Source organism: Liolophura sinensis, chromosome 9, assembly GCF_032854445.1.
Source record: "Liolophura sinensis isolate JHLJ2023 chromosome 9, CUHK_Ljap_v2, whole genome shotgun sequence".
NCBI lineage: Eukaryota > Metazoa > Mollusca > Polyplacophora > Chitonida > Chitonidae > Liolophura > Liolophura sinensis.
In genome coordinates, this window is record NC_088303.1 from 29,304,652 (window position 1) to 29,321,791 (window position 17,140).

At 38.6% G+C, this 17,140-nt stretch overlaps 1 protein-coding gene across 4 annotated transcripts in view; it reads right to left on the reverse strand.

The window, feature by feature from the left end:
• Positions 1–17,140, reverse strand: part of LOC135475097 (D-glucuronyl C5-epimerase-like) — a 73,630-nt gene that overhangs the window by 28,011 nt on the left and 28,479 nt on the right. Inside the window, exon 1 of one of the 4 annotated variants that reach the window (XM_064754842.1) lies at positions 12,796–13,260. The exons of the other annotated variants lie outside the window; for them this stretch is intronic. The gene's annotated coding sequence lies outside the window, so the exon portion shown is untranslated. Of the gene's footprint in view, positions 1–12,795; positions 13,261–17,140 lie in introns of those variants that run through there. 4 annotated transcript variants of the gene reach the window in all.

Here is a 17,140-nt window from a genome sequence, read left to right on the forward strand (position 1 = left end):
CTGACACTACAGGTACGTAATCCATTCAAAAGGGCTCAGCAGGGGGTTTTGTCCCCACCATGAAACCCCCAAGACACTTTACATGGATGATTACCTTTACCAGATCAAAGGCTGAACAAAGCCCACATTCATAACACTTTCTTCTCTTCCAGGTAACATTGTGTAAATATGAAAGCTCACAAGACTGAAAATGACCGAAAGAATGTCCCAAAGAGTAGCAAAGATTTTTAGCTTTGCTAGAACTTCAAATGTTCGTCGAAACATGAGCCTGTTCCTCGCAACAAATACCGCTTTAATAGTGCAGTTGAACCTGTCAAGGGTAAAAAAAGATTTTAGAATTCCCCTATCTAACAAATTAGCAACATATCAATTCAAAAAAAACTTTAGTAGGAGATAGCAATATGAATGTGTACTGAATTTTCTGTCAAATCTTTGGAAAGTTGGTATCTTTAAGGTCAAACTCATTTCTCAATGCCCTTCTTTGGAAATGTTTGAAACAGTTTCATACAACTCTTGAGAATGAATACTTAGTATGAACAGCTTGAGGATATGTGCCAATAAAATGACCATCATGATAGTAAGGTGATAGCTTATAAATTAATGATTAAAATCTCGTTAAAAAATTTTACATCCTGTGTCTAACATCTTGCTTGACATGCGAAGTTGCATGGAAAAGTATGAGACCCTGCAAATCTCAGTCAACAACTCCAATGTAAAAAGTTTTGTCGAGTTTGCACGATAGTAGATTTTTCTGATATGACAGGCAAAAAAGAACTTTAAACCAACAAACCCAAGATACGTTAGAAAGAAATTACACAATTAGAAGTGACATTTGTCTATAATTGCCTGACAGTCAGGAAAACAGCTATTGGATATGAGAGTTTCACAGCACCATGGAAAAAAAATCTATATTGATTTGTACTGAAAGCTTGTTTTTCACATCAACAGTCAAAGAAACAGTCGTCCATCTTCTATATGGGCAAAAACGATGTCACTGCAAAGTGTCACATGATTGACAGACCAACCCATTGGCGTTTAACACTACAATATGAGGCATCAGCAGTTTTTATGGTTGTCACTTGAAGAGATGATCTTCCACACTATACAACAACAACCAGAACTACAGGGATGGCAAGTGAATGGCAATGTGGCAATCTCCAACTTTAACCATTGTTTTACTATCGACACCTTAAACTACTAGAACAGGTTAATGTTCACACTTTATCATTTCAACATGACCATTTTTCTAACCCAGCCACATTTGTAGTTAACAACAGATGTACCAATTTACATTTATACCTTGAAGGTGGATTCCTGCTTCCATAATCAATGTATATGTTGGGGTTTAACGTTATATTTAACATTTTTTCGGCCCTATGATGAGAAAGAGTCAAATGTGTTTGTGTACATATATCGTTTCTCCATAGCCAGTCACTGCTGTTTTTGTTTCCTTGGGTCACAATGGTGTCTGGTTGTACCAGGCCAGATCCAAAGAGAGTATATTTTAATTTAGTGCTGCCTCACTAAAACACCACGTCAAAATAAACCTATCCGATTGGTTTACTATGCCATACTCAAGAATATTTCACTTATACAACAGAGGCTAGCATTATAGTGGGGAAAAAAGCAGGCAGAGCCCAGGGGGAAACCACGACCATCTGCAGGTTGTTGGCAGACCTTCTTGCATACGGCCAGGGAGGAAGCCAGCATGAGCTGGACATGAACCAACAGCCACCATACTGAGGAGAGACGCCACACACAAAGTCACACAATGTAACATTATAAACACTGACATGGTGCTACCCAGTAATTAGTCCATTGATCTGCAGGAGGCCACATGATTAAAAAACGATTTTAATAGTTGATTTATTTGAAACAATGCTCAAAAATATTTCACATATGCATCAGTGCATGGTCAGATTTATAGCAGGAGGAAACAACTGTGCCCTCAATGAGAACCTGGTAAACCTGAGCACTTAAAGTTGAAGCCCAAACTCCAGGAATATGTGACAGTATTGATTCAGGGTTAGTTGTCTTTTGGGAGAGCACACATATGCATAATCTGTACATAAATAAATTTTTCAAACCACAAGAATCTAAAGGTTTCATTGCAAAGTGTATTTCGACTTGAACTCAGATAGTCAGCCGAGAGGGTTGCAAAACCACAGAAGTGCAGATAACCGAAACTGAAGAAATGCAAAGTATATCACATCAGAAAGAAACTCGTGAAAACACTCTCGTGTCTAAAAATGAAAAACCTAATATTTCTGACGGGGTTAATGGATGATTATTGTTCTCACACAAGAACAATGAGTTTGGTTGAGTGGATCATAATACACTACAGACTGTTGGGCACCACTGGGTGACAGCAAGACAGGACAAAAACAGAGGCAGTACCATCTCTTCTTTGCAGAAAAAAATTGCTTCTGTTGGCAATTGGTCGCTTTATTTTATGGCTGTTATTACATCTCCCATGCTGTCTCAGAGGTGAGAGTTAAGTGACTAGGATCATCCATCATACCAGACAGGTAAAATGCATTAAAAACAAAACTTTCCCGCAGCGATCCTTAACCCATGCACGTTACAGCATTTCTTAGCAATAAAGTTGTTACGTGTATGTATGCTTAGTTTTTGATACATTTAACTAAGGCATACATTAAACCTTCACCATAAAACCATACCTTAGTGTGGTTTATGCAGGCTCAATATTTTTACACAGCTGCAGGCCTTTTATTTTACACACTTGTTCTATCTTTACACGGTGTGTGTAATAAAGGGCTACAGAATGGACGCTGACTGGCTGACAGTGCAAATAGGCTTTCCTCAGTTAAATCTTGCAGCCTAAGTCACCCTTGAATATACCTACCATACCTACATTCAGCTTAGGCTAGGCATACCTTGGACTTGCCTATTTCTACCTCACGCCAGCCAATCAGAATCAATTCTGTGTCCCTTTAAGGAACCGACTCAAAAAGAATGAATGATTATGACTGAAGGGACTTTGGCAAATATTGCAGTCATACGATGGCAAAGCTGAGTGAAAACATTCTTCCAAGCCAATTTCATGACACAGTTTGAAAATCTGGCCCAGGCCGAAAATCTAGCCAAGGCCAAAAAATAAAGCAACATCTTAAAAATGCATGAATTGCATTGATTCTCTCATATACGTTCAAAGGTTAAGGTATTAAGGTGTCAGGTATTATTTTAAGTAAAGGTATTTTGCTTCAATAACCTGTCAAAAGTTCTAACCTCCTGAATCTAAGGTCATGCCTGGAAAATTCGGTCTGACCATGACTCAAAGTTCAAGTATGGCTGATTTCATGAAGTCATGCAGGAAATGGAAATTCCAGGCAAGTCACATGGCTCTGTACAACATTTTTTTTCTTTCGTCAAACAACACGGAACATGTTACTAGATTAAGTTCATACTTACTCAGATCATTTACCACGTTTCACCTAACCTTGCTGGAAATGACACCTTCAAAGCGAAAGTATTTATCAGTGGAAACTCCCACGCATGGGTATGTGAATTCACACTAGGAGAAATACCTAGGCTGAACCACCATGGGGGTGTTTAACGGTGTCTGTTCACAGAAAACAAAAAACCTAACATTCTGGCAACAATACGATCAAACAGGATGTTGTAGGTAACATAAATACACACACATATCACAAAGGTAATGTTTTAATAAAACATTCAAACAGCTTCTGTTGCACTCACATCATTATCCACAAACTGTGTCCACTTACGTCTGTAAACAGTCACCAGTTTCGTGCGCACAAAAATCCAACCATTCATATACCCATGATGAACTTATCTGATCTAATCTGAAAATCACACATTACATGACAACCAGTTGTGGTAAAGTTAAGACATCTGATGAAGTCTATTTCAAAACTACAGTTTGAGTTCTGTTGTAAGTTCTCTTCCAGAAATATTAAGCTTGAGAGCAGTGTTCTCACTGAAAAGGGAGACAAAGGTATTGTCCAGCAAGCTAACTACACTTTTACAGCAACTTGTAGTTGTATGTGGTTGTTATCTTCAAATTTACTTATTTGTTTATTTCATCAGTGTTTTATGCCATTCTAAAGAACATTTTACCTGTATGACTGTAGTAAGCATTATGGTGGGAGAAAACTGGGCTCTAACCTCATCATTAAATAGAATGTGATGGGTTGTGAGCATGAACAAAATGTGGTAGCTGAATTTTTCTACTCTTTGATCAGTTTTATCATCATGTGTGAAATATGTACATAAATGTGTAACAGAACAGATAAGTAACTGTGCAAATCTCATGGGTTTAAACATCATTGCTCTTAGTTTATTGTTATTAGGTGGCTAACTACGACACTTCAGTATCTTAACAATATGTATCCAGGAGTAAGATATATGTTTCTTTTGTGTTCTCATACACAATATCCTGTCTGTAGTGTTGTAGTCTCTTTGTTCTGTTATACAGGAAAGGTCTGGTGACAGGCTAGGGGCAAAAACTGATAGGCTGACCATCACTCAATTCTTGTTTTTTTTTTTTTAACCAGCCAACCTGTGGCACTAGATCTGCTAGATTCTTTCTCCATTTCTTTCTTCTAATCAAGAATGTATCATTAAATCATCAGTGGCTTGATACTGAATGGGTATGTGTTAGTATTCACCTGTCATCCAGCATATGCAGTATGAAGATGTTAAGATCAGTCAGAGCACTGGACATTCATGCTGCACACATCCACATATCCTGAATCAGTAAGTAAACAAACATATGAAAGGCATATGCCATTTTACCTGATATTATCCCAGGATGGGCACACCTACAATACCAACATCACATTACAGGATGGGAGAACATACATTACCTAACCTGCATTACCAGGCTATAAGACTATATAGGAACACCTACATTATCCTCATTACATCAGAGGATGGGAAAAAAAGGATGGGAACACTTACATTATCCACCTCACATTAACAGGATTGGAACACCTACATTATCCACCTCACATTAACAGGATTGGAACACTTACATTATCCACCTCACATTAACAGGATTGGAACACCTACATTATCCACCTCACATTAACAGGATTTGAACACCTACAATATCCACCTCACATTAACAGGATTGGAACACCTACATTATCCACTTTACATTAACAGGTTTGGAACACCTACATCATCCACCTCACATTAACAGGACTGGAACACCTACAATATCCACCTCACATCAACACGATTGGAAACCTACGTTATTCACCTCACATTAACAGGATTGGAACACCTACATTATCGACTTCACATTAACAGGATTGGAACACCTACATTATTCACTTCACATTAACAGGTTTGGAACACTTACATTATCCACGTCACACAGCCAAGATGAGAAACACTAATCACATTACCTGATCTGCTGGACATGCACCTAACAAGTATGTCGAACAAACTTATCTGAACTGACATGCATAGTGGTGTTGTAACTGGCTAATGATGTCAGTACGACACAGAACACTGACAGATGCCCTGGCCTTTAACATCTGAGGCAAGAGACAATTGATTTCCTCGCTCACTCTGTTGACTTTATTACACCTTACACAGGCCATACCCACATTATGGCTTCTGTTGGAATGACAATTGTCAGTGCCTGATGCACATTTGAACTGCCAACAGACAAGGTTTTAAGCGTAGTATCCTATGGGGATTGAAGGCTGAGCTTATACTAATGGCTCTTTCCCTTTGCTTTATGAAGGCACCCTATCTCTACTATCACTATTCCCCAAGTTATATTGATCTCCCAAATCTCTCCAGTTATTTCCCTAGGCATTTACAAAGCAACTATGCTAATGCCTTGTACCACTCCCCTTATGGCACAGACAGCAACAGCTGCTGGTAGCATCGAACAGTCCTCTGTGCTATACTTTCAAAAGTTCCATCTCCAAAAATAAAATTTCCATCAAAACTTTTTAATATGTGTTGCAGCATGATCCCTCCACAAGAGAGAATTCTTTAGCATTTAAAAAAAAAGAACACCAAATCATTTCTGGACAAAAAAAAGATCATTTTTTCATCCTTTTAAATCAGTCAATTCCGAATGCAAAAAAAAAAAAATGGCAAAACTTGGGCTTGGTTTCAAATCAAAGTATTGCTACCTCTTACTACATAAAGAGACTTCCTTCTTCCAAAATATTTTGTCTCGAATCACAGCAGGCCATTAGTGGTAAAGCAGAAAGCTTTCCTCGCACTTACGTGACTGCACTTTTAAAGGCTGTGAGAAAAACTGACCAATTCAGGAGGAGCCTGACACTTATTTCTGGTGCTTCCGGACAGGTTCCTGTAATCTTGAGGTAACAGCTAATTGTCACACCTCACAGATTCCATTAGAACATTTGTCCCGGAGGAGTTCAGGCTTTTTCCCTCCCTTTCTTCATAGATCTGGAGACAGGAAGTCTTCGTGTGACGGCCGTGCCCAAGATTTCCTGCCTACAGAAAGCCTCCCCAACATGGTGCCCCTGTAAGCCAGCTTTTCTGTCACAAGAAGTATAAAAAAAGGCAGGGCTAGCTAGCTTCCAGGCTGGATGGGGTAATCCAACGAAAAAGCTTTTTGGTGAGCTGCTGAATTGGCACCAATTGACTTTCACAGTAATTACTGGTGTACAATGGCACTGGTCAAAAATGGCATGGTGCGACAGATCTGATGGGTTGGGAATGAATGAGAGAGGAGAGAATACAGTAGCTACACACAATAAACCAGACAATGTCTCCTACAACGGCCATCCATTTTCTCATCTTTTTGATGGCACCAATTTCGTCTCTCCGTCAAACCATGTGGTTGTGCCAAATTATTCAGGATCCCAAGTCTGTTTTTTGGTGTTGCCATCGTTCTCAGTGACCATCAGGTTATCACAGACGAATAAAAGCAGATGTGTGAGTGTGCTTGGTGTAATGACTTGACGCAGGCATAATTAACACTCTGCTGAGAAATTAGATTCTAGCCAATCTAGAACATCAAGCAATTTTAGCCATCGACAGCTTTTTTAAATGACCAATCAAGGGGGGGAAAAAAGGTGTGAAACAAGCTTCTAGAAGGGAAAAAGATTTTTATCACTTCCAATATCAAAGTTGATTAACATTCTACATCATGCCCATTCCTTTCTTTGCACTTGTACAAACACTGAAGTTGGCAGATAAAATGTTGATAAAATGCGTGGTCACAAGTCTGACATAAAAGAACATGTTCTGATGCTCAATTTGTTTCCTCAAGGAAAACTTGTATCTTTCATATGAAGTAGGATACCTTTACATGAGCTAATGCCCTGTCACACACATGTGTGGAAGGTTCTCAAATACTCATAACAAGACACCAATTGCGAATGAGTTGTAACACGACACCTTCCTTCCATGAAAATTTTCAACACTGCGTTGGAAACTTGGTCATCATACAGCACTGTACAGAGGCCATACATTGGATTGGCCACGCATGGTATCAATGCCAAGCCTTGTCTGTCTCGCGATTACTTCACATCAATGAGCAGTTCTAAAAAGCTGCAATTTAGACCTGATTTACATCCTATGAAAGCACACCCCTTAAAAGCAGAATTATGTTCAATAATTTCCAGCTGAGGGGGAAAAAAGAGGTACTGTACTTCCTCACTCCTATACAGCAGCCAGCCTGTGGGTTGAATACATGTACTGTCAAAGCTATAAACCATCCACAATGTTGGTAACAGAGGTTCAAAGTCCAGTAAATCAGTGCTGGCACAAAACTCACTCAAGTAAAAACTATTTGCTCAACACAGATTATTAAAAACCCTTTGTAAATCAAACTAAAACTTTTTTTTCACACGTTGGAGTTTGTAATGCAAAAATCAATTGATATGATTGGGTTATTACTGCAGGCGCTACAACCATCTGCCACAAACACTAATTGTTTTGACAGTTTTTATTGGCATTTCAAATCCCTCACAATCCCACAAGACGCTAACACCTTCAATGTCCAACTGCAATCTTGTTACTTCATCACTGCAGAACAAAGTGACCATAATGTGATATCAAGAAATAAATCTGGCAAGTTGTACATATCGACCATCAGGTCTTGTATGAAACCTTAAGAGTGATTCACAACCATACTGAATTAATTCTGGTGAGTCATTCTAAGAAAAATGTTCTTTAGCTTTTGGCCTAAAGTTTTTAAATGAATGCGCTGTTCATCAACTTTAATCAAATGTGATCCAGGATTAATAATTAAATGCATATGGCATCAATACTATCACATGTTTGACAAGAACGGAATGAACTGTATACTATATATCTTTCATAGTATTCCTACATTTATTTTTTTTCTATTTATTTGCTTTTTTATGCCATACTCAAGACTATTTCGCTTAAACAATGGAGATGAAACTAAGGTTTCTACACAATTTGAATCAGGTTTGTTTCAAAAATGTTATGCATCTTTCACAAAATGATATGATTCCGCGAGGGTCAAAGTCACCCATTATACAAATGTTCTACCATTTCTCTCAGGATATTAAACAATCTTTCAAATATGTTGAATATTCGATTAACAGTGGTGTTAAACATCAACTATTAATCAAACAAATAAGAACGTTTCTGATATCCATAAATATGTACTAAACACATGCAATTGGCTGAAATATGGTTAGACAAGTATTTTAATTCATTTTTATGAATATTTTGATCAGAACAGTTCAACAAAAAGAAGTCAACACTGGAATGCAAACCTTGGCTTCAGATCAACTGTCACGGTGAATTCCATTTTCACTGAAAGGCAATCCATCCCCGTCCACATGCTTCACAAAAAACTGCATTAAGTCATGATAATAAAATTTCAGCATTGATTACCACTGAAGAGAATAATAAATGTCTTTAGGTCATCATAACAGCAAATACCGCGTTGCATACAAAATATGGTTTAATGCTGCAAAAGTATCTGCCTCATGATGGTAAAAAAAATATCCCCAAATTAGACTTGCAAATCCACGCATAGCTGCACAAGAAGAGATGTTATGCAATAGCCGCAGCTCTGTGTGAAGCTCTGTGGTAACATTACACATTGCCAGGAATCGGCCAAATGCAGTGGGACAGAACGATAAAACGTAAAGCCCTCAGGACAGAATTGCCTTGACACTCAAGGTAAATTGATAAGCAATGGTCTAAGGGGCAGCAGTCTGATTGAAGCCTTTTATTTTGCTCAGACATCTTAGACGTGACTTTCAGTTGTGCAACGTCTTAACTGTGTAGCTCACAGAGGTGAGACTCCCATTCCGGATAACAATATGTAAATTAATACCCCAAGTTACATGACCTGTTACATTCGATCAATGAAAGCGATTCACATCTTAGGTATGGAAGTACCAGCCTGGAGTTATAAAACAGCTCATGGTCTTCTGAGCAGGCTCCTTTTAGACCTAATAGCTGCGACATACCTTCCAGGATAATGCCTTCGCCACAGAGAGTGAACATGATTAAACTGCCACGCACCTTTTGGAAATAAACCAATATCATCCCATGGTTTCATTTGCACCACTGGTTATCAATAGCCAGCTACCCGACCACAGAAAAATAAAAGTTCTTTCAATTTCCCTGGGACATAAAGCTAGAAGCTCGTGGTCTGAAGGGTTAGAGAGCTGAAGACCAGTCAGTCAGAAACGCAGATTAAAACCCCATTATGGCGGCCTCACTTTACGTCTATGAAACGTTCCACAATATGCAATTATAGCACAGTACTCCCAATGCAACCATCCAGTAGTCAGTGGAATAAAATACCTCTAGACATGGTCCTCTTGCAGTTGACTGATTTCAACTGGTAAGCAAGATCAAAGTCAGTTTTATGACTCTAACAAAATGGATTACGTCTTTTTACATTAATGAAAACACATTACCAGCACGATATTCTGAAGTTTGTGGTCCACTTAGCCCACACAAAGTTCTAAAGACTTCCAAAGAATTTTGTTCCTTATCCACAAGTTTTCAGTCATAAATTAATCACATTATACAATAAAGGCTCAAGACAAGCTTGATTCATTTTCCAGCAATTGCCATGGACATCAGTGGTTCCAGTTCCCCCTGCCTGAAAGTCCGTGTCCAGCATATCAATTACCGAGGCCCCAGCCTATCAATTAAAAACATATTTATCCTCCCCGAGGTCATGACATCTTGAATGACCTTATTAGTGTCCACCTCTGAGTTCTCTTAAGGGTCTTGCAGAATTAATTTAAGAAGAATTGCCTTGGTAGGACTGAATCTTCTCATTAAACTGGGATTAGTTTAAAGAGGCACATTAGTATCTGCAGACCGAGTAAAGAAATATGCGGCAGGATGACCTGTTTCCAATAGCCAAGATTTCTCAAGATAATACTTCAATATCTTAAGTTTAAGACTGTAATAAGATATTTACTTTGCAAAATGTAACAGTACTAAAAATTATGATTAATTTCTACTTATTAAATATGTCATTCTACCACAGACAATCGTTTATCCACAGAAATCTCTTGAGGGACAAAACACACGTTTGGGTGCTGTCAATAAAACATGTAAAACTTCTAAAATCTTGTACAAAATATATACGTGATAAAATATGGCGGACACTCATCTGTCTTCAGTAATATATGTTGGGTCCATCTAAATAATATTTAAGGTGTGGAAGACAGAAGGCTGGACAATTTGCAAGACAGAATGTCAGATGGGTATTCAATGCCCTGCTCTGCATTCCTAAACATTCTGCGCTATGTGTAATAAATCATATAGTATTCATTCACAGTGACCACAGGCAGCTCAGAATTTCTAAGCGATATGGAAGAGTTCGGTGTCAGAAGTCCGATATAACTCTTGCACAGGTCCCTACCCCTGAGTGACAGTAATCACATCTTAATGGTGGGGAATTTCAAACAGACAGTCTTGTCTAGGTAAACAGGGACCAGTTGCCCATCAGTTAACCTCAATGGATGACAAGATCTCTCCTCAAGCTTGGAGACCATCCAAAACTCAAGACAAGCAAATTGGTTGCCAAGCCCAGAACAGTACAGACCTAACAATGATAATTTTACAACACCTGCATCACCTTTATCCTTTTACGATGCTGTGAGTCCCAATTTAAGTCACCAACTGACTGAATATCTGATATCTGGATCTAAGTACACTATAGATGTCTGGAGTCCAGCAGGTAATCAATCCTTTTGGTAACAGTTTGAGCATGAGATAGTGGAGCCTGCAACTACCATGCTGAATTAACACAACACAAATAAACTTGTAAAGCAAAATCAGTCTTGCTCATTTAATATGTTATCAAACATATAAAAGTGCTTCCATGCAGCTGTTCAAAAGGTTACAATGTTTTCTTTTCTATGTACAGAGCCAAAAACCCAAGAGTTGTTGAAAGTATCAGGTATTATTTGTGATATGCAATTGTTAAATAAAACTGTCAAGCTGTTAAATTTTTTCCTCTCCCTCCCAAAACGAATATATGATCATTAAAACTGACAAAACTTCCTCATAAACACGAAAACAAGAGTGTATTTGCCAAAAAACTAACGTCACATAACAGGGTTTTCAGAAACCCTGTCTATGTCTCTGCACACTGTTTAGACTCATGATGGGTAACCAAAGCGTGAGGTATAACCTTGTAATTAATACGTCCATGGATGTAATGCACAAATTCGAACTTAACACGAAACAATAATGCACTCCACTGACCCCATATTAAAATGGATTCACTTCTAATTACCTTATGGCAAGGTTAAATATAACCTTTTATGGGAACAATATCAGGTTTCTGGCATTTAATCATAAGATAACACAGCCAGAGTCTTCATTTTAACATATGTTTACCATTTATGAAGCCCACAGTTACAGAATCAATACAAAATCAATAACAAGTAATCAAAATGCAACTGTTATTCGAAGCATACAGTGAGGTTACATCCTTCAACACAAAAAGACAGACAGCAGAATCATTTAACACATCCTCATCACTGGTTTAAATACCCTAAATGACCTAAAATTTCGCAAACAAAAGTAAATAAACGTCACAAAATTTTATTTTTGCTGCTGAAACTTAATATTTTTCAGTAGAATATCATCAAATGTTCCAAGCAAACCTCAAAACACCTTTTTGGAATCAACAGAACTCTCAGAATCAGGAAAAATGGGCAAGTTAGTCACGAATGAAATTTATGGTCATTTAGCCTAACTCCCTTCAGGTTTGTTTCTTTGTGAATAGCTCACTGCAGCCTATTACAAAGGTGTGATTATTAGAGCTTCGTTTTAAAATTCTAGTAATCTTCTTTGCTGCACAGGAGGACTGATATCGCAATTAATGTTGTATGAAGAAGAAATTCTTCAGATCATGAAAAAAAGAATCATGCTAGAGATATGCAGCAGATTGTTCTCATTTTCACAAGGTACACCTGTATCACACATCAATCACACATCAATCACACACATTGATCCTGTTATTAGCATAATAATCTTTTCTATATTCAACTTTTCTTTAAATGTCAAAAGTTTTATTTCAGGGAATCCCTCAGTTAAGTTTTGAAGGTGGTCCTAATCAGCCACAATCAAGAGTTAACGCATAAACCTTCACGAAAACTCTTCTTTTACATGTAAATAAAGACGACTGCCTTCAATATACAAAGCCTATCATAGTTAAGAGTAATTAGGCCTACCTGGAAATCATCTGTGTCATCACCATGGTCGATTTAATATTGGAACTGATTTCCTCTGTCAATCCATCAATGTGCAGAGTCAAAGCAAATTACGTCGGACTGAGACAAACCAACTTACCGGTTCTCTCCTCTAGGTCAATTTCCTGTCCAACCGATCAGTAACAGAGCAAAAATCCATAAAGTCTGTCCTCAGAAAACCACCCTCTTCTTGTGAGTTTTTCATGTCTGCTGAAATCCCTGCTAATCCAGGCACAGCCAACTGCGGTGATTTGTTGGTGTTGTTTTCCAACCAATAACAAGTCTCTTAAATTAGTATTATACAAGTGAGCCTGGCCAAGTTTACTTGTAAAGCTGAAGATCCCTTCTCGTAATTTACTGCGCCACAGTTAACACAGCCTTTTATTGGCCCAGTCAAATTTGCTCTGGTCATAAATGCTAAGCCCTCCTTGAATGTGACGAGCGATGCAAGGTACTAAGCTGGCTGGTAAGGGACTGACGGCCTTGTATCACCGTGCTCTACTGGCCAGTGTGTTGTTGAGAGCTGAGTCCCTGTGGCAGTGAGCGGACTGCATTCCGAGGTCTGTGACACACGCACACCGTCCCCCCACGCACCAGACCACCTGCCTGCCCAGCCAATACAGTCTGCGCTTCACAATGACCAGTGAGCTTACAACTAAATCCATACACCTTCTAGCCTACCTGACTTGCCTGAACAATACTGTCAGTCAAGCGACTCAATAGGCCTGACAAATGCGCACACTGGGCCAGATAATTGGAGCTTTTCCATGACACTGTTGCACATACTAAATAAGACTTGTTAGAGGTAGAAGGTGTATAGTAGGCAGACAGATCACAGTGACTGAAAACATGCCAACCAACAGGTGCTTGGGTGATGCCTTGGCGGCAGCTTGGAAAACATTGTTATACATGCCAAGCAACACATTGTATCTATAAATGCACAGAAGTTTGGAAAATGCTGTCAGAATAATTAGAGCCAGCAGGAAGTAAGGATGACACCTATGTCATCACAAAGCAATTTATCTATCCATCCAGTTTTTCTTTCTTTTTCTTTTGTTTTTTCTTTTTGGTACTGCTTGTATTAGTTTGATTGAATGTCATTTATGCTTTTTGACAGGTTAACATCAGAAAATAATACATCAGAGTTGACAGGTTAAACAATGAGCCTGTTTTGATCACCTTTTCCTGGCTTACTCCACACATAAACAACTGTTGCACATAAAAACTGAAATATCCTCGTGCAAGCCTACAGCATCAATTCAGTAAATAAACTAGATACAGCGCTGGGTGTTCAAAGAACACATCAACCTTTGTAGTTTCAGGGGTCCACGGTCAAGAAATGGTTCCTAAACAACCGCGTAATCAGCGTAACACTCTGAGAGGAGCTTCAAACAATCCAGCTTTAGTATACACACTGTCAACTAAGCACCTTACAGCTTTATTCACTTCACTTTGGTAGCACTGTTGGTGCTTCTTGTTACCAACATCCTCTAGATTATACATGATCTTAATGTGAAAAACATGGTATAAACAGGCATATAATAGAATTATATCATAATATATTTATCAAATCATACTTTATTATATCCTTGAACTATAAAACATTTCAAATTGCGTACGTCCCTCTACAACCTATTGCTCCCTTGGGATCAAGAAGTCGAAAGTTTTAAAACCACTTTCAAATTATTATTTCTTTTGTAACAATTTAGGTAAAAATATTGCCGGACAGCATAAATTCTGAGTAAGATATTGTAAAACAAATTTCAGTTAAAATAACAAAAAAGAACATAACAAATTTAATGCTTAAAATTTTGACTTAAGTCTAAGATTGCTTCGTGACCCTGGAGCCAGATACATACAGTTTGTGTGGTGTTATGGACAGAGATTCACTTTGTCTTAGCCAAGTACAAAATGTGCTAATGGTACATTACTTGGTATATCTCATAAACACCCACTGGTTTCCTGCCGAGCTGACACTACATTCAGAGATGTCAAGCTATGTTAATTTTCACCCATTTTCTACCAGACAGACTCTCAGACTATCTTCCTTATATCCATTTGGAGATACATTAGTACCTAGCAATGATCGCATATCGTGCGCGCGAGAAAATAATGTAGTGGTGCACAGAGTAGGTTCCTGCACTTAAAAATCTCTCCTTATTGTTTATGGTGCTCAGCTTTAACGGACTGAATAGCTGTGGTACATTAACATTGGTGGGACATGCGTCTCAATTCATGATCGGCCTACCCACATTTATGGTCATTCCTGTTATCAATTATTCGCCTCTCTCTTAACACAGCGGTACATTTTAAAAGAACTTCTAGATCTCCAACTGTTGACCGGTCAGAACATACAGCGGAGACTCTCCAGTGCACACCAAGTACCCAGAGATGCGCTACACGGCCGATGAACTATATGCTGGAATCAATCTGGGAGACAAAATACGCCAGCCTCTTTGCTACTGGAATGAAACAGACCTAGGGAAAGAATGCAGGGGAGGGACTTTGGTGTGTTTGTATAGGAAAGTTCACAGGAACACACAAAGCTTCACTTCAAATAAAGGTGGCCAAGTCCAGTAATTCCTTGCCAATATCTGTCTCCAGCCCTAATCAAGTCCCCTGTCCAGGCTATTAATCCGGCCACACAATGGCCACACTGGGCGAACGCACTAAAACCAATATTCAATTTCGACTGGACCCACTCCACGTAGGCTTTATGGTCTCCACTACATGAAATATTAGACCTTCAAAGAATTCATAATGGCAGCGATGTCTGTAATTCACCATTCCTTATGGCCATGTGCCATATAGAGCACGTAGGTGTCAGAGCAATCAGGGCCAATAGTGGCCTGTGATGACCAAGTGTTAGCATCAGCTCAGTGCTTTAGTACGCCCCTACAGACACATCATCATATTGTATCATACAAGCCTTGTAAACTCCCGTTTGTAGTTAATTAAATTAACCTGTCCAAACTGTGTGCCCACAGGAGCCCTCCACAAGATAGCCTCAGTTTCCTTCTGCACCCATTTTTTTCACCAGGATAAGAGAAATATTGCAAAATATAGGGAATAATATTATGCCACAGGCAACTGATAAAAAAATCTCTTTATATCTCTAGTATATCTAGTAGACAATATATCACATACCACAGATACAGTCACAGCATACCCACTGGATTCAGGGAATGGTGACATCAACAAGCAGAGAATATGATCTGAATGTATGTGTACATGATGATAAAATAGGCAGTCTGTAGAGTCAACAAATGCATCAGACACAGTATAAAACAGGCAGTCTGTAGAGTCAACAAATGCATCAGACACAGTATACAACAGACAGTCTGTAGAGTCAACAAATGCATCAGACACAGTATAAAACACACAGTCTGTAGAGTCAACAAATGCATCAGACACAGTATAAAACACACAGTCTGTAGTCAACAAATGCATCAGACACAGTATAAAACATGCAGTCTGTAGAGTCAACAAATGCATCAGACACAGTATAAAACATGCAGTCTGTAGAGTCAACAAATGCATCAGACACAGTATAAAACACACAGTCTGTAGTCAACAAATGCATCAGACACAGTATACAACAGACAGTCTGTAGAGTCAACAAATGCATCAGACACAGTATAAAACATGCAGTCTGTAGTCAACAAATGCATCAGACACAGTATAAAACAGACAGTCTGTAGAGTCAACAAATGCATCAGACACAGTATAAAACACACAGTCTGTAGAGTCAACAAATGCATCAGACACAGTATAAAACAGACAATCTGTAGAGTCAACAAATGCATCAGACACAGTACAAAACATGCAGTCTGTAGAGTCAACAAATGCATCAGACACAGCATAAAGTAGGCATCTTTACAGTCAACATGTGCATCAGACACAGTCAAGTCGAAAATCTTTACAGTCAAAAATTCAGATGCAGTCAAGCAGGAATAATCAACAAATACATCAGACACAGTCAAGCAGACAATCTTTAGTCAACAAATATTTCAGACACAGTCAAGCAAAGAAGTCACAATCCACAAATACATCAGACACAGTCAAGCCGACAATCTTTATCAGTTAACAATTCAGACACAGTCAAGCAGAAAGTTGCATAATCAACAAATACATCACACACAGTCAAGCCCACAATCTTTATCAGTTAACAATTCAGACACAGTCAAGCAGAAAGTTACATAATCAACAAATACATCAGACACAGTCAAGCAAAGAAGTCACAATCCACAAATACATCAGACACAGTCAAGCAGGCAATCTTTACAGTCAACAATTCGGACACAGTCAAGCAGAAAGTTACATAACCATGACATTGCAACATTCAAACAGGCCGAGCATAATATTATATTAAGATCCGGACTCCACAATTTAAGTCTGCTGGGGTTCTTGCAGGAAATACCTTACTCCAGCTCGAGTATAGTAAG